Raw genomic sequence first — 17,867 nt, 5'->3', positions numbered from 1 at the left:
GAAGATTATTGCACAGGCTAGGGTTGAAGTGAAAGAGAAGGATGAGAAATGTAGCAAATTTTTCTTTAAAAAGGCATTCAGTAAAAAAACTGAGATGATGAGTGTTTTTAAGAATGATGGGGTAGAGGTCTTTGGTAAGGATGAGGTGTTAGAGGAAGTGTGGAAGTTTTATTCTGATTTATTCACGGAGAAGGAGCGGGACGTGACTCTAGAGGAGGAATGTTTGGGATATGTGGATAAGCGTTTGGATGAAATTGATGGGTTCTTTATGGAAGAGGATGTGAGGAAGAGTGAGGTGGAGGATGCTGTGAATGGGATGAAGAAAGGAAAGGTGGCAGGGAGTGATGGTTTGCCTGTGGAATTTTATCTTGTGTTTTGGGATATGTTAGGGGATTATGTATGGGAGGTGTGTAAGGAAGTACTTAGGAGAGGGAAGTTATCTAAAAGTATGAGTGAGAGTGTGACTGTGTTATTGTTTAAAAAAGGGGATAAGAGGGATCTTAAAAATTGGAGGCCTATAGCGCTCTTGAATTGTGATTACAAAATTATTGCTAAAGTTATTGCGAATAGGTTAAAGGATGTGATTGATTGTATGGTAGGTGAGGAGCAAATGTGTGCAGTGCCTGACCGTAGGATTTCTGAATGTCTGTTAGGTCTGAGGGATGTATTGTGGGACTGTAAAACTAGGAAGCAAGGTGTGGCTGTTGTTACGGTGGATTTTGAAAAAGCGTATGATAGGGTGGTGCATGATTTATTGTTTAGGGTTTTGAGGAGGATGAATGTGCCGGACAGAATGGTGAAGTGGATTGAATGTTTGTATAGGGACATTTATAGTAAGATTCAGGTCAATGGTTTTCTGAGTAGGGAGGTGAGTATAAAATCTGGAGTGCGGCAGGGGTGTCCCCTGTCGCCAATTCTTTTTATTTGTATGATTGAGCCTTTGTTGGGGATGATTAGGAGAGATAAGGTGATGCGGGGTATAGAAATACCTGGTAGTCATGGGAAGGATATGCGAGTGATTGGTTACATGGATGATGTTACTGTTGTATGTAAGTCAATGGCAGGGGTAAGGCGTGCTAAGTTATTGATTGAGTGTTTCTGTTTAATGAGTGGGTTTAAGCTTAATGTTGGGAAGAGTGGTTGTAAATTTTTTGAGGGGTGGGGAGAGAGTGGGTTGTGCGAGTGGCCTGTGAGAGAGGGGGGTGTGGAAGTGCTTGGGGTGGTGTTTGATAATGATTTGTATGGGAAAGAAAGTTGGGAGAGGGTTTTGGGGAGGGTGGGGAATAAAATAAACTTCTGGTCTTTAAGGACTTTATCGATTGAGGGAAGGATTCTGGTTATTAAAGCTGTTATAATTCCTATTTTGCTTTATGTTAATTATGTGTTTCCTCCACCGGATAGGTGTCTGGCAAGAATTATCAGGCAGATCTTTGTTTTCTTATGGAATTCAAGGATGGAGAAATTGAGTCGTGGGAAGGTGGTGAAAAGCAGAATGCATGGTGGGAAAGGAATGATGAATGTGGAAGTGTTCCTGGCTGTGAAGTATGTCAGTTTTTGTCTCGCTGTTAGTAAGAAGGAATGTGTGTTTGGGTGCATGGTAAAGTATTTGGCTGGTAATGTGTTGTTGAAATATAAGCTAATGGAAAGGGACTTAAGGGTACCTGTAAGTTTTGAGGTTCCTTGGTTCTATCAGAGAATAGGGCGGTGTGTCAGGAAAAATAATCTGGAATGTGTGACTGAATGGAATGATAGTAAGAAGGTGATGAAAGTGTTGGAGCAGAGAGAAACAGTGGAATGTGTGGGAGGTCTGTCTGAGAAGGATTGTAAGGTAGTGTGGAAAAATGTCAGTCACAAGGAACTGACAAATAAACAAAAGGACTTGTCTTGGATGTTAGCTCATGGGTGTCTGCCAACAAGGGAATTTCAGAGGAGAAGGAGATTGGTAGACAGTGAAGTGTGTCCCAGGGATGGTTGCGGTGGATGTGAGAATTATGTACATGTGTTTTGGGAGTGTGGTTATGCGAAGTCTGTGTGGAGAAAAATGTCTGGTCTAATTAAAAATCTTACTGGAATTGAAATCTTATCCTTTAATATGATGATGTTTGGTTTGTGTGCAGTGGAGAGAGAGAAGGCAAGAGTGTTATGGTTCATAGTAAATTGTGTAAAAGAGGTTCTGTGGGATGTAAGGAATATTAGGATTTTCAATCAAACTGAAGTAAGTGTGAAGGAATGTCTGGGCATGATCCGTGGTAAAATTTACCTTTACGTATTATGTGATAGGAAAAACTATGGTTCTGATGATGCAGAGGGGATCTGGAAACACAAAAAATGGAAGTACTGGTTATGATTGTATTCTTATTTGTCTTTCTTTTTCTTTTCTTACAGATTATATCCTGATATGAAGGGACAGTTGGAGGGACAGAATCCGCTGCAATTTATTTTTTCTGAGGGAAAGTCATGAAGGGAAAGCTTTTTGTTATATGTACATGTAAAGACATGCTTCCTGTATATATTGTATATGTCAAATATGTGTTATTCATGTGTTTTCAGATGAATATGTCATTTTTTGAATGATTTACTTGGTTATGTATTGTATATTTCCTTTTCAATAAAAAAAAAAAAAAAAAAAAAAAAAAATCTGTTCTTATCAGTTTAATATCTGATACGTCCCCTATCTGGGGACCATATATTAAATGGATTTTTGAGAACGGGGGCCGATTTCGAAGCTTGCTTCCGTCGCCCTATGCATTGACCCGATATGGCAGTATCTTCGGGTACAGTGCACCACCCCCTTACAGGGTTAAAAAGAAAGATTCCTACTTTCATTGCTACCTGCTTGCTGGCTAGCCAGCTAGCCAGCCCTGTGGGCCTTGCTGCTGCTGCTGCTGCAGCCAAAAAACAAAAGGTGGTGCTGCTGCTGCTTCTGCTTCTGCTTGTGTCTGGCCGCTGTTGGAGCGTCCAGGCACAGGACTTCTGCTGCTGCTGACTAAATGGCCTCCTTAATTGGATCATTTGAGTAGCCAGCACACCTGTGCAGGTAGGGCATGACATGATAGGCAGCTGCCTTGATAGCGGGTGGGTGCTGAATGTTCCTAATTGACAAAATAAGATTAATGCTTATGAAGAAATATAAAATCTCATCCCTTCCCCAATATCGCGCCACACCCCTACCCCTTAATTCCCTGGTTGAACTTGATGGACATATGTCTTTTTTCGACCGTACTAACTATGTAACTATGTAACATAACATGGGGGGGGGGGGGGGGGGGGTCTCCTGGCTGTTCACACAGGTGTGTCATTGCTGTACATTGACCATGCATTGCTTCTGTGGTATTGCAAAGGCAAAGACAAATGCTTCCAGCCATCCATTGCACTAATGGATTGGTCATCAGCTGGCTGTCTATGTCCCGCATCAATATAGACCAAAGTACAGAGGGTTAGGCTATGCTATTGTGCACCTACCTGATGCATCAGAAGGTGCGAGGCCCTTGCTAAATTCTGTGCACAGACTTTGAGATCTATGCTTTAGACTGTATCTAAACCTGCTCCAACATGGACTGACATTCTGGCCTACTTTCAGCCGATGCGACTTGTCTGTCGCTGAACAGTCGCTTTTTATGTATTCAGCACCTATGTATAATGTTGTAAAAATGCTCTAGAAGCTAAAGTCGCAGAAATGTCACACATATTTGGCCTGCAACTTTCTGTGCGACAAATTCAGACAGGAAAAATCAGTATAAATCCTTAGAAAATTATCCCCCAGTGTCTCCATCTGCTGGCGGTATTGAATAAGCATTGCTGCACTGATGGGGTATGCATTAGACGAAAAAAAAGAAGAAAAAGAAGAATAATACGCCCAGGAGAAAAACGTAAAAAAACGTGAAAAAAAAGTAAGAGGAAGAGAAGGGAAAAAAAGGTGGAAATGGGTTTAAAAGTGATTTCGGCGGAGAAATATATATATATATATATATATATATATATATATATATATATATACGCGCACACACACACATATATATAAACGTATTCTCCGTTGAGATATTGCAGCCGCTGCTGTGTCCAGGCCCAGGAGCCTTAGCACTGTGCTGTGATGTCACTCAATACCACTGACATCACTAGGTGTAAACAACATCTCTCCTTTGCTGTGTATGTGACTATGGAGCTGTTTGGTGATGTCGTCTATTATGGCCTTCATAGAAGCAACAGGAGATTGTTGCATCCATCTAGAACCCTCAGAACTACAGTGCTATGATGTCACTCACTTCCACAGGCCTTGCAGAGTGTAAACAACAACAACCCAGCTTTGTTGTGTATGTAACCATAGGGATTTGTGATGTCACCTAGAACCTTCACAGCAGCGACAGCTTTATGAGGAGCATCAGCACTGCTCTGCCTGAGCAGAACCATCACCGCCATAGGTTGTCAAATAACCCGGGTTTAACCCACACAGGTAAGTCCAATGGGGTGCAGGCATGTCCTCTATGCTTACAGCTTCCCGTGGGTGTTGGTTTGATACCGTTTGGGGACAGCCAAGGAGGCATCTGCAGGCAACAAAGGTAGGTGTGTGCTTGTGTGTGTGTTTCCTATGCAGATCCTAAGCCCAGTGTCACATGCAAGTAGGAGGAGTAAGAAGGGTTCCTGGCAAATACGGGTTATGGATTGCATTTAAAAAGGCCCCGTGGGAGTGCAATGGGCCCCTGTCTTGCTGCTTAGCAATAATGGTATGGGTTTAGGTTCTGCTGTGTGTACTGGTGGTTGACTGCCCCCCAGCCCAGAGTGTGCATGGAAAATTGTCTGGCAGCCTCCCTGACAGCAAGCAGTGATAGTGCCCATGAAGGGGACCTTGTTGGGCCCGCCCCTTTCACGGTTATCGCTTCTCGGCCTTTTGGCTAAGATCAAGTGTAGTATCTGTTCTTATCAGTTTAATATCTGATACGTCCCCTATCTGGGGACCATATATTAAATGGATTTTTGAGAACGGGGGCCGATTTCGAAGCTTGCTTCCGTCGCCCTATGCATTGACCCGATATGGCAGTATCTTCGGGTACAGTGCACCACCCTCTTACAGGGTTAAAAAGAAAGATTCCTACTTTCATTGCTACCTGCTTGCTGGCTAGCCAGCTAGCCAGCCCTGTGGGCCTTGCTGCTGCTGCTGCTGCTTCTGCTTCTGCTTGTGTCTGGCCGCTGTTGGAGCGTCCAGGCACAGGACTTCTGCTGCTGCTGACTAAATGGCCTCCTTAATTGGATCATTTGAGTAGCCAGCACACCTGTGCAGGTAGGGCATGACATGATAGGCAGCTGCCTTGATAGCGGGTGGGTGCTGAATGTTCCTAATTGACAAAATAAGATTAATGCTTATGAAGAAATATAAAATCTCATCCCTTCCCCAATATCGCGCCACACCCCTACCCCTTAATTCCCTGGTTGAACTTGATGGACATATGTCTTTTTTCGACCGTACTAACTATGTAACTATGTAACATAACATGGGGGGGGGGGGGGGGGGGGGGGGTCTCCTGGCTGTTCACACAGGTGTGTCATTGCTGTACATTGACCATGCATTGCTTCTGTGGTATTGCAAAGGCAAAGACAAATGCTTCCAGCCATCCATTGCACTAATGGATTGGTCATCAGCTGGCTGTCTATGTCCCGCATCAATATAGACCAAAGTACAGAGGGTTAGGCTATGCTATTGTGCACCTACCTGATGCATCAGAAGGTGCGAGGCCCTTGCTAAATTCTGTGCACAGACTTTGAGATCTATGCTTTAGACTGTATCTAAACCTGCTCCAACATGGACTGACATTCTGGCCTACTTTCAGCCGATGCGACTTGTCTGTCGCTGAACAGTCGCTTTTTATGTATTCAGCACCTATGTATAATGTTGTAAAAATGCTCTAGAAGCTAAAGTCGCAGAAATGTCACACATATTTGGCCTGCAACTTTCTGTGCGACAAATTCAGACAGGAAAAATCAGTATAAATCCTTAGAAAATTATCCCCCAGTGTCTCCATCTGCTGGCGGTATTGAATAAGCATTGCTGCACTGATGGGGTATGCATTAGACGAAAAAAAAGAAGAAAAAGAAGAATAATACGCCCAGAAAAGAGGCGAAAAGGAGAAAAACGTAAAAAAACGTGAAAAAAAAGTAAGAGGAAGAGAAGGGAAAAAAAGGTGGAAATGGGTTTAAAAGTGATTTCGGCGGAGAAATATATATATATATATATATATATATATATATATATATATATATATACGCGCACACACACACATATATATAAACGTATTCTCCGTTGAGATATTGCAGCCGCTGCTGTGTCCAGGCCCAGGAGCCTTAGCACTGTGCTGTGATGTCACTCAATACCACTGACATCACTAGGTGTAAACAACATCTCTCCTTTGCTGTGTATGTGACTATGGAGCTGTTTGGTGATGTCGTCTATTATGGCCTTCATAGAAGCAACAGGAGATTGTTGCATCCATCTAGAACCCTCAGAACTACAGTGCTATGATGTCACTCACTTCCACAGGCCTTGCAGAGTGTAAACAACAACAACCCAGCTTTGTTGTGTATGTAACCATAGGGATTTGTGATGTCACCTAGAACCTTCACAGCAGCGACAGCTTTATGAGGAGCATCAGCACTGCTCTGCCTGAGCAGAACCATCACCGCCATAGGTTGTCAAATAACCCGGGTTTAACCCACACAGGTAAGTCCAATGGGGTGCAGGCATGTCCTCTATGCTTACAGCTTCCCGTGGGTGTTGGTTTGATACCGTTTGGGGACAGCCAAGGAGGCATCTGCAGGCAACAAAGGTAGGTGTGTGCTTGTGTGTGTGTTTCCTATGCAGATCCTAAGCCCAGTGTCACATGCAAGTAGGAGGAGTAAGAAGGGTTCCTGGCAAATCCGGGTTATGGATTGCATTTAAAAAGGCCCCGTGGGAGTGCAATGGGCCCCTGTCTTGCTGCTTAGCAATAATGGTATGGGTTTAGGTTCTGCTGTGTGTACTGGTGGTTGACTGCCCCCCAGCCCAGAGTGTGCATGGAAAATTGTCTGGCAGCCTCCCTGACAGCAAGCAGTGATAGTGCCCATGAAGGGGACCTTGTTGGGCCCGCCCCTTTCACGGTTATCGCTTCTCGGCCTTTTGGCTAAGATCAAGTGTAGTTCTGCTCACTTGGTCTGGCCAGAGGGTGTCTGGGGTACCCGGCTCCTTTGCCTGGGGGGATCGTCCTTCTTAACGGAGGGACTTCACCCCCCTGCTGCTATCAGGGAGCCGGCTTAGTCCCCAGACAACGGGAGGCGATCCCCACCTACCTACTTCGGTGGGGGAGGTGTCTGGACATCATGGACATGGAGGAAGATTGCGGTTTTTCTTCGGAAGGCGTGCCGCCTTTTGCGAGACTTCGGAATGGAGTTCGTATTTCCCTGCTCGATGTCCGGAAGAAGGAAAGAGGCCTTGTCTTTGTCGTGGAAGAAGTGCTGTTTAAGTTGCTGGAAGTCAAGAGGGAGCAAATCCTATCCATGCTTGAGTTTCCCAGAAGTGGATACTACGACGTGGTGCTGGCTTCTGAAGAGGACTATGAGTCATTTTGGAACATATTGCAGCAAAAGAAGGTATGTCCGGTTTTGGAAGGGGTGGAGATAGTTCCACATTTCCCACGTAGAGAACGATTGGTGACTATAAGGATGTATAGCCCATATACTTCGGAGGAGGATATCGTTACCTTTTTGTCTCGATTCTGTGACAGTGTTCTGCCTAAAGGCAAGGTATTTAATCAATATGGACTATGGACCACCAAGTGGAGGTTCCATGTGAAATTTAAAATGGCAGATGGCAAGTTAGTGATCCCCCCAGGCCGGTTTAAAATTGGTTCTGTGAACGGGGATCTGTATTTTTCTGGCATGCAAGATTTTTGCCGCAAATGTAAACAGTACGGTCACAGAAAGGAGGATTGCACGTTTTTGTGGTGTTTCAAGTGTCAAGAGGAGGGTCACGACGTGGAAAATTGTCAAAAGAAACGGAAATGCCATCTGTGTGGTGAGGAGGGCCATCTGCTTGGCTCGTGTCCTAAGAAAAAGTCTGAGAAAAATTCAGAGAAAAAGGAAGCTGTAAAAAGAAGCAGAGAGGAACCAGCTGAAGTGAAAGAACCAGAAGTGGAGCAGGTTCCAACTAGAAGACCTACAGAGCAGAAGAAGAAGAGAGAGGAGGAAGTGTATGTGCCAGTGCAGTATTTTGGTGTGCTTGGTGGTTTGTTGGAAAATTTGTCGGAAGCAGAAAGAAAAACGTTTGACAAAGATATGATGGATCTAAAGATAGGCTTGAAGAACCGGGAGGAAGAAGCTCGGGATAAAGTCTATTTTTCTTTCAAGGCAGACATGAACCGTTTTGTTGAAACGTATAAAATTCCAGGCTGGTTAGCGTCTCAAGTTAAGAAAGATATAGCAAATGGCAATATCAGTCGAGGACTGATAGACTTTCTAATGGTGTTTGCATGGAGGAAGGGGATGACCTTCTAATTTGGTTTTGCTTAATTAGAAAGTAATGTTTGGTTTTGCTATTTTATGTTGTTTCTTATTTTGTTTTTAAATGTTCTATTTTGTTTCATTAGTGTTTAAGAAAAGAAATAAAAACATGTTACCTGATGATGAACACAAAATTGAGTTCCAAATAAGATCTTGGAACTCTGAGTGAGTTCTGAGGGCTAACTTAAAAAAAAAAAATCTGTTCTTATCAGTTTAATATCTGATACGTCCCCTATCTGGGGACCATATATTAAATGGATTTTTGAGAACGGGGGCCGATTTCGAAGCTTGCTTCCGTCGCCCTATGCATTGACCCGATATGGCAGTATCTTCGGGTACAGTGCACCACCCCCTTACAGGGTTAAAAAGAAAGATTCCTACTTTCATTGCTACCTGCTTGCTGGCTAGCCAGCTAGCCAGCCCTGTGGGCCTTGCTGCTGCTGCTGCTGCAGCCAAAAAACAAAAGGTGGTGCTGCTGCTGCTTCTGCTTCTGCTTGTGTCTGGCCGCTGTTGGAGCGTCCAGGCACAGGACTTCTGCTGCTGCTGACTAAATGGCCTCCTTAATTGGATCATTTGAGTAGCCAGCACACCTGTGCAGGTAGGGCATGACATGATAGGCAGCTGCCTTGATAGCGGGTGGGTGCTGAATGTTCCTAATTGACAAAATAAGATTAATGCTTATGAAGAAATATAAAATCTCATCCCTTCCCCAATATCGCGCCACACCCCTACCCCTTAATTCCCTGGTTGAACTTGATGGACATATGTCTTTTTTCGACCGTACTAACTATGTAACTATGTAACATAACATGGGGGGGGGGGGGGGTCTCCTGGCTGTTCACACAGGTGTGTCATTGCTGTACATTGACCATGCATTGCTTCTGTGGTATTGCAAAGGCAAAGACAAATGCTTCCAGCCATCCATTGCACTAATGGATTGGTCATCAGCTGGCTGTCTATGTCCCGCATCAATATAGACCAAAGTACAGAGGGTTAGGCTATGCTATTGTGCACCTACCTGATGCATCAGAAGGTGCGAGGCCCTTGCTAAATTCTGTGCACAGACTTTGAGATCTATGCTTTAGACTGTATCTAAACCTGCTCCAACATGGACTGACATTCTGGCCTACTTTCAGCCGATGCGACTTGTCTGTCGCTGAACAGTCGCTTTTTATGTATTCAGCACCTATGTATAATGTTGTAAAAATGCTCTAGAAGCTAAAGTCGCAGAAATGTCACACATATTTGGCCTGCAACTTTCTGTGCGACAAATTCAGACAGGAAAAATCAGTATAAATCCTTAGAAAATTATCCCCCAGTGTCTCCATCTGCTGGCGGTATTGAATAAGCATTGCTGCACTGATGGGGTATGCATTAGACGAAAAAAAAGAAGAAAAAGAAGAATAATACGCCCAGAAAAGAGGCGAAAAGGAGAAAAACGTAAAAAAACGTGAAAAAAAAGTAAGAGGAAGAGAAGGGAAAAAAAGGTGGAAATGGGTTTAAAAGTGATTTCGGCGGAGAAATATATATATATATATATATATATATATATATATATATATATACGCGCACACACACACATATATATAAACGTATTCTCCGTTGAGATATTGCAGCCGCTGCTGTGTCCAGGCCCAGGAGCCTTAGCACTGTGCTGTGATGTCACTCAATACCACTGACATCACTAGGTGTAAACAACATCTCTCCTTTGCTGTGTATGTGACTATGGAGCTGTTTGGTGATGTCGTCTATTATGGCCTTCATAGAAGCAACAGGAGATTGTTGCATCCATCTAGAACCCTCAGAACTACAGTGCTATGATGTCACTCACTTCCACAGGCCTTGCAGAGTGTAAACAACAACAACCCAGCTTTGTTGTGTATGTAACCATAGGGATTTGTGATGTCACCTAGAACCTTCACAGCAGCGACAGCTTTATGAGGAGCATCAGCACTGCTCTGCCTGAGCAGAACCATCACCGCCATAGGTTGTCAAATAACCCGGGTTTAACCCACACAGGTAAGTCCAATGGGGTGCAGGCATGTCCTCTATGCTTACAGCTTCCCGTGGGTGTTGGTTTGATACCGTTTGGGGACAGCCAAGGAGGCATCTGCAGGCAACAAAGGTAGGTGTGTGCTTGTGTGTGTGTTTCCTATGCAGATCCTAAGCCCAGTGTCACATGCAAGTAGGAGGAGTAAGAAGGGTTCCTGGCAAATCCGGGTTATGGATTGCATTTAAAAAGGCCCCGTGGGAGTGCAATGGGCCCCTGTCTTGCTGCTTAGCAATAATGGTATGGGTTTAGGTTCTGCTGTGTGTACTGGTGGTTGACTGCCCCCCAGCCCAGAGTGTGCATGGAAAATTGTCTGGCAGCCTCCCTGACAGCAAGCAGTGATAGTGCCCATGAAGGGGACCTTGTTGGGCCCGCCCCTTTCACGGTTATCGCTTCTCGGCCTTTTGGCTAAGATCAAGTGTAGTATCTGTTCTTATCAGTTTAATATCTGATACGTCCCCTATCTGGGGACCATATATTAAATGGATTTTTGAGAACGGGGGCCGATTTCGAAGCTTGCTTCCGTCGCCCTATGCATTGACCCGATATGGCAGTATCTTCGGGTACAGTGCACCACCCCCTTACAGGGTTAAAAAGAAAGATTCCTACTTTCATTGCTACCTGCTTGCTGGCTAGCCAGCTAGCCAGCCCTGTGGGCCTTGCTGCTGCTGCTGCTGCAGCCAAAAAACAAAAGGTGGTGCTGCTGCTGCTTCTGCTTCTGCTTGTGTCTGGCCGCTGTTGGAGCGTCCAGGCACAGGACTTCTGCTGCTGACTAAATGGCCTCCTTAATTGGATCATTTGAGTAGCCAGCACACCTGTGCAGGTAGGGCATGACATGATAGGCAGCTGCCTTGATAGCGGGTGGGTGCTGAATGTTCCTAATTGACAAAATAAGATTAATGCTTATGAAGAAATATAAAATCTCATCCCTTCCCCAATATCGCGCCACACCCCTACCCCTTAATTCCCTGGTTGAACTTGATGGACATATGTCTTTTTTCGACCGTACTAACTATGTAACTATGTAACATAACATGGGGGGGGGGGGTCTCCTGGCTGTTCACACAGGTGTGTCATTGCTGTACATTGACCATGCATTGCTTCTGTGGTATTGCAAAGGCAAAGACAAATGCTTCCAGCCATCCATTGCACTAATGGATTGGTCATCAGCTGGCTGTCTATGTCCCGCATCAATATAGACCAAAGTACAGAGGGTTAGGCTATGCTATTGTGCACCTACCTGATGCATCAGAAGGTGCGAGGCCCTTGCTAAATTCTGTGCACAGACTTTGAGATCTATGCTTTAGACTGTATCTAAACCTGCTCCAACATGGACTGACATTCTGGCCTACTTTCAGCCGATGCGACTTGTCTGTCGCTGAACAGTCGCTTTTTATGTATTCAGCACCTATGTATAATGTTGTAAAAATGCTCTAGAAGCTAAAGTCGCAGAAATGTCACACATATTTGGCCTGCAACTTTCTGTGCGACAAATTCAGACAGGAAAAATCAGTATAAATCCTTAGAAAATTATCCCCCAGTGTCTCCATCTGCTGGCGGTATTGAATAAGCATTGCTGCACTGATGGGGTATGCATTAGACGAAAAAAAAGAAGAAAAAGAAGAATAATACGCCCAGAAAAGAGGCGAAAAGGAGAAAAACGTAAAAAAACGTGAAAAAAAAGTAAGAGGAAGAGAAGGGAAAAAAAGGTGGAAATGGGTTTAAAAGTGATTTCGGCGGAGAATATATATATATATATATATATATATATATATATATATACGCGCACACACACACATATATATAAACGTATTCTCCGTTGAGATATTGCAGCCGCTGCTGTGTCCAGGCCCAGGAGCCTTAGCACTGTGCTGTGATGTCACTCAATACCACTGACATCACTAGGTGTAAACAACATCTCTCCTTTGCTGTGTATGTGACTATGGAGCTGTTTGGTGATGTCGTCTATTATGGCCTTCATAGAAGCAACAGGAGATTGTTGCATCCATCTAGAACCCTCAGAACTACAGTGCTATGATGTCACTCACTTCCACAGGCCTTGCAGAGTGTAAACAACAACAACCCAGCTTTGTTGTGTATGTAACCATAGGGATTTGTGATGTCACCTAGAACCTTCACAGCAGCGACAGCTTTATGAGGAGCATCAGCACTGCTCTGCCTGAGCAGAACCATCACCGCCATAGGTTGTCAAATAACCCGGGTTTAACCCACACAGGTAAGTCCAATGGGGTGCAGGCATGTCCTCTATGCTTACAGCTTCCCGTGGGTGTTGGTTTGATACCGTTTGGGGACAGCCAAGGAGGCATCTGCAGGCAACAAAGGTAGGTGTGTGCTTGTGTGTGTGTTTCCTATGCAGATCCTAAGCCCAGTGTCACATGCAAGTAGGAGGAGTAAGAAGGGTTCCTGGCAAATCCGGGTTATGGATTGCATTTAAAAAGGCCCCGTGGGAGTGCAATGGGCCCCTGTCTTGCTGCTTAGCAATAATGGTATGGGTTTAGGTTCTGCTGTGTGTACTGGTGGTTGACTGCCCCCCAGCCCAGAGTGTGCATGGAAAATTGTCTGGCAGCCTCCCTGACAGCAAGCAGTGATAGTGCCCATGAAGGGGACCTTGTTGGGCCCGCCCCTTTCACGGTTATCGCTTCTCGGCCTTTTGGCTAAGATCAAGTGTAGTATCTGTTCTTATCAGTTTTCATGCTGGTGGGGATGGGTGCTGCATGGAGGATGCAGGTGTACCAGGGCTTTCCGGGGCTGGTTCTGAGGAATCAGCTCGACGGCTGCCCCGATGTGACCTGTTCCCTCCAGGTCTCGCCATGAGGCTGAGAGGGTCTAGAGCCGAGGTACTTTTGTGCCTCGGGGAGTGGTGACCCCGAGGTGCCGAAACTCACTGGGAGAATAGACTCACTGAGTTGAAGCACGGGCACCATAATCTCTTCACCTTGTGGCACTCACCTCTTGATTCCCGGCCTTCTGGCTAGGATCAGAGAAATTTTTATAGATCCGGCCGGATGTCCGGGCAGTATATCTGCACACATTCACTTATTTATTTCTTTTTTGTCTCACTGTGTCACTTTTTGCGTGTTGTGTGTTCACAGGATTTGTCAGGATGCGGTAGCCCTTCTGGGTGTCCCTCCTGGCGGTCTAGGGGAGGTGTGTGTGGCCATTAGGTTCCGCACCTCCCTGCAAACACCCCGGGTACTTCTGCTTTGGCAGGGTACCTACCGTAATCGGCTCTGCGGGCAGATACCTTGGCTAACGCCAAGGGGGATGCCGGGAGCATTTGTGGTCCCCTAGTAGCTTCGGCGAAAAGGGACATTGAACCTGGAACCTCGCAGGTACCTTTTGGTCCGGAGGCGAAGGGTAAGGTTTGTTGGGGGGCCTCTCTCCTATCGGAGAAGGGCTTGCGATAGACCGCATCCTTTGTGCACGTTTTTTTAGTGTAACACGTTTGCACTTTTTCTTGCACTTTGGGTGAATCGAAAGCACGTTCCTCGGCTTTAGATAAAAAAAAAAAAAAAAAAAATCTGTTCTTATCAGTTTAATATCTGATACGTCCCCTATCTGGGGACCATATATTAAATGGATTTTTGAGAACGGGGGCCGATTTCGAAGCTTGCTTCCGTCGCCCTATGCATTGACCCGATATGGCAGTATCTTCGGGTACAGTGCACCACCCCCTTACAGGGTTAAAAAGAAAGATTCCTACTTTCATTGCTACCTGCTTGCTGGCTAGCCAGCTAGCCAGCCCTGTGGGCCTTGCTGCTGCTGCTGCTGCAGCCAAAAAACAAAAGGTGGTGCTGCTGCTGCTTCTGCTTCTGCTTGTGTCTGGCCGCTGTTGGAGCGTCCAGGCACAGGACTTCTGCTGCTGCTGACTAAATGGCCTCCTTAATTGGATCATTTGAGTAGCCAGCACACCTGTGCAGGTAGGGCATGACATGATAGGCAGCTGCCTTGATAGCGGGTGGGTGCTGAATGTTCCTAATTGACAAAATAAGATTAATGCTTATGAAGAAATATAAAATCTCATCCCTTCCCCAATATCGCGCCACACCCCTACCCCTTAATTCCCTGGTTGAACTTGATGGACATATGTCTTTTTTCGACCGTACTAACTATGTAACTATGTAACATAACATGGGGGGGGGGTCTCCTGGCTGTTCACACAGGTGTGTCATTGCTGTACATTGACCATGCATTGCTTCTGTGGTATTGCAAAGGCAAAGACAAATGCTTCCAGCCATCCATTGCACTAATGGATTGGTCATCAGCTGGCTGTCTATGTCCCGCATCAATATAGACCAAAGTACAGAGGGTTAGGCTATGCTATTGTGCACCTACCTGATGCATCAGAAGGTGCGAGGCCCTTGCTAAATTCTGTGCACAGACTTTGAGATCTATGCTTTAGACTGTATCTAAACCTGCTCCAACATGGACTGACATTCTGGCCTACTTTCAGCCGATGCGACTTGTCTGTCGCTGAACAGTCGCTTTTTATGTATTCAGCACCTATGTATAATGTTGTAAAAATGCTCTAGAAGCTAAAGTCGCAGAAATGTCACACATATTTGGCCTGCAACTTTCTGTGCGACAAATTCAGACAGGAAAAATCAGTATAAATCCTTAGAAAATTATCCCCCAGTGTCTCCATCTGCTGGCGGTATTGAATAAGCATTGCTGCACTGATGGGGTATGCATTAGACGAAAAAAAAGAAGAAAAAGAAGAATAATACGCCCAGAAAAGAGGCGAAAAGGAGAAAAACGTAAAAAAACGTGAAAAAAAAGTAAGAGGAAGAGAAGGGAAAAAAAGGTGGAAATGGGTTTAAAAGTGATTTCGGCGGAGAAATATATATATATATATATATATATATATATATACGCGCACACACACACATATATATAAACGTATTCTCCGTTGAGATATTGCAGCCGCTGCTGTGTCCAGGCCCAGGAGCCTTAGCACTGTGCTGTGATGTCACTCAATACCACTGACATCACTAGGTGTAAACAACATCTCTCCTTTGCTGTGTATGTGACTATGGAGCTGTTTGGTGATGTCGTCTATTATGGCCTTCATAGAAGCAACAGGAGATTGTTGCATCCATCTAGAACCCTCAGAACTACAGTGCTATGATGTCACTCACTTCCACAGGCCTTGCAGAGTGTAAACAACAACAACCCAGCTTTGTTGTGTATGTAACCATAGGGATTTGTGATGTCACCTAGAACCTTCACAGCAGCGACAGCTTTATGAGGAGCATCAGCACTGCTCTGCCTGAGCAGAACCATCACCGCCATAGGTTGTCAAATAACCCGGGTTTAACCCACACAGGTAAGTCCAATGGGGTGCAGGCATGTCCTCTATGCTTACAGCTTCCCGTGGGTGTTGGTTTGATACCGTTTGGGGACAGCCAAGGAGGCATCTGCAGGCAACAAAGGTAGGTGTGTGCTTGTGTGTGTGTTTCCTATGCAGATCCTAAGCCCAGTGTCACATGCAAGTAGGAGGAGTAAGAAGGGTTCCTGGCAAATCCGGGTTATGGATTGCATTTAAAAAGGCCCCGTGGGAGTGCAATGGGCCCCTGTCTTGCTGCTTAGCAATAATGGTATGGGTTTAGGTTCTGCTGTGTGTACTGGTGGTTGACTGCCCCCCAGCCCAGAGTGTGCATGGAAAATTGTCTGGCAGCCTCCCTGACAGCAAGCAGTGATAGTGCCCATGAAGGGGACCTTGTTGGGCCCGCCCCTTTCACGGTTATCGCTTCTCGGCCTTTTGGCTAAGATCAAGTGTAGTATCTGTTCTTATCAGTTTAATATCTGATACGTCCCCTATCTGGGGACCATATATTAAATGGATTTTTGAGAACGGGGGCCGATTTCGAAGCTTGCTTCCGTCGCCCTATGCATTGACCCGATATGGCAGTATCTTCGGGTACAGTGCACCACCCCCTTACAGGGTTAAAAAGAAAGATTCCTACTTTCATTGCTACCTGCTTGCTGGCTAGCCAGCTAGCCAGCCCTGTGGGCCTTGCTGCTGCTGCTGCTGCAGCCAAAAAACAAAAGGTGGTGCTGCTGCTGCTTCTGCTTCTGCTTGTGTCTGGCCGCTGTTGCAGCGTCCAGGCACAGGACTTCTGCTGCTGCTGACTAAATGGCCTCCTTAATTGGATCATTTGAGTAGCCAGCACACCTGTGCAGGTAGGGCATGACATGATAGGCAGCTGCCTTGATAGCGGGTGGGTGCTGAATGTTCCTAATTGACAAAATAAGATTAATGCTTATGAAGAAATATAAAATCTCATCCCTTCCCCAATATCGCGCCACACCCCTACCCCTTAATTCCCTGGTTGAACTTGATGGACATATGTCTTTTTTCGACCGTACTAACTATGTAACTATGTAACATAACATGGGGGGGGGGGGGGGGGGGGGTCTCCTGGCTGTTCACACAGGTGTGTCATTGCTGTACATTGACCATGCATTGCTTCTGTGGTATTGCAAAGGCAAAGACAAATGCTTCCAGCCATCCATTGCACTAATGGATTGGTCATCAGCTGGCTGTCTATGTCCCGCATCAATATAGACCAAAGTACAGAGGGTTAGGCTATGCTATTGTGCACCTACCTGATGCATCAGAAGGTGCGAGGCCCTTGCTAAATTCTGTGCACAGACTTTGAGATCTATGCTTTAGACTGTATCTAAACCTGCTCCAACATGGACTGACATTCTGGCCTACTTTCAGCCGATGCGACTTGTCTGTCGCTGAACAGTCGCTTTTTATGTATTCAGCACCTATGTATAATGTTGTAAAAATGCTCTAGAAGCTAAAGTCGCAGAAATGTCACACATATTTGGCCTGCAACTTTCTGTGCGACAAATTCAGACAGGAAAAATCAGTATAAATCCTTAGAAAATTATCCCCCAGTGTCTCCATCTGCTGGCGGTATTGAATAAGCATTGCTGCACTGATGGGGTATGCATTAGACGAAAAAAAAGAAGAAAAAGAAGAATAATACGCCCAGAAAAGAGGCGAAAAGGAGAAAAACGTAAAAAAACGTGAAAAAAAAGTAAGAGGAAGAGAAGGGAAAAAAAGGTGGAAATGGGTTTAAAAGTGATTTCGGCGGAGAAATATATATATATATATATATATATATATATATATATATATATATACGCGCACACACACACATATATATAAACGTATTCTCCGTTGAGATATTGCAGCCGCTGCTGTGTCCAGGCCCAGGAGCCTTAGCACTGTGCTGTGATGTCACTCAATACCACTGAC

General features: G+C 45.2%; 5 non-coding genes and 2 pseudogenes across 5 annotated transcripts; all 7 read left to right on the top strand.

Annotated features, from left to right (window-relative positions):
- The first annotated feature begins 2,597 nt into the window (after positions 1-2,597).
- LOC130346652 (U2 spliceosomal RNA) lies at positions 2,598-2,790 on the top strand. The gene has a single exon (XR_008884818.1). It is a non-coding gene; the product is annotated as a U2 spliceosomal RNA (small nuclear RNA).
- A 2,079-nt stretch (positions 2,791-4,869) lies between these two features.
- On the top strand, positions 4,870-5,060 carry LOC130346663 (U2 spliceosomal RNA). Its single transcript, XR_008884825.1, has one exon. It is a non-coding gene; the product is annotated as a U2 spliceosomal RNA (small nuclear RNA).
- A 3,642-nt stretch (positions 5,061-8,702) lies between these two features.
- Positions 8,703-8,874, top strand: LOC130346653 (U2 spliceosomal RNA; annotated as a pseudogene).
- Positions 8,875-10,961: 2,087 nt separating this feature from the next.
- Positions 10,962-11,152, top strand: LOC130346662 (U2 spliceosomal RNA). The gene has a single exon (XR_008884824.1). It is a non-coding gene; the product is annotated as a U2 spliceosomal RNA (small nuclear RNA).
- Positions 11,153-13,228: 2,076 nt separating this feature from the next.
- On the top strand, positions 13,229-13,388 carry LOC130346657 (U2 spliceosomal RNA; annotated as a pseudogene).
- A 693-nt stretch (positions 13,389-14,081) lies between these two features.
- Positions 14,082-14,267, top strand: LOC130346654 (U2 spliceosomal RNA). The gene has a single exon (XR_008884819.1). It is a non-coding gene; the product is annotated as a U2 spliceosomal RNA (small nuclear RNA).
- Positions 14,268-16,339: 2,072 nt separating this feature from the next.
- Positions 16,340-16,530, top strand: LOC130346661 (U2 spliceosomal RNA). The gene has a single exon (XR_008884823.1). It is a non-coding gene; the product is annotated as a U2 spliceosomal RNA (small nuclear RNA).
- The last annotated feature ends 1,337 nt before the right edge of the window (positions 16,531-17,867 follow it).

This window comes from Hyla sarda, unplaced genomic scaffold, assembly GCF_029499605.1.
Source record: "Hyla sarda isolate aHylSar1 unplaced genomic scaffold, aHylSar1.hap1 scaffold_799, whole genome shotgun sequence".
NCBI lineage: Eukaryota > Metazoa > Chordata > Amphibia > Anura > Hylidae > Hyla > Hyla sarda.
The sequence above is the reverse complement of the archived record's forward strand: the minus strand, read 5'-3'. Positions and strand labels throughout refer to the sequence as shown.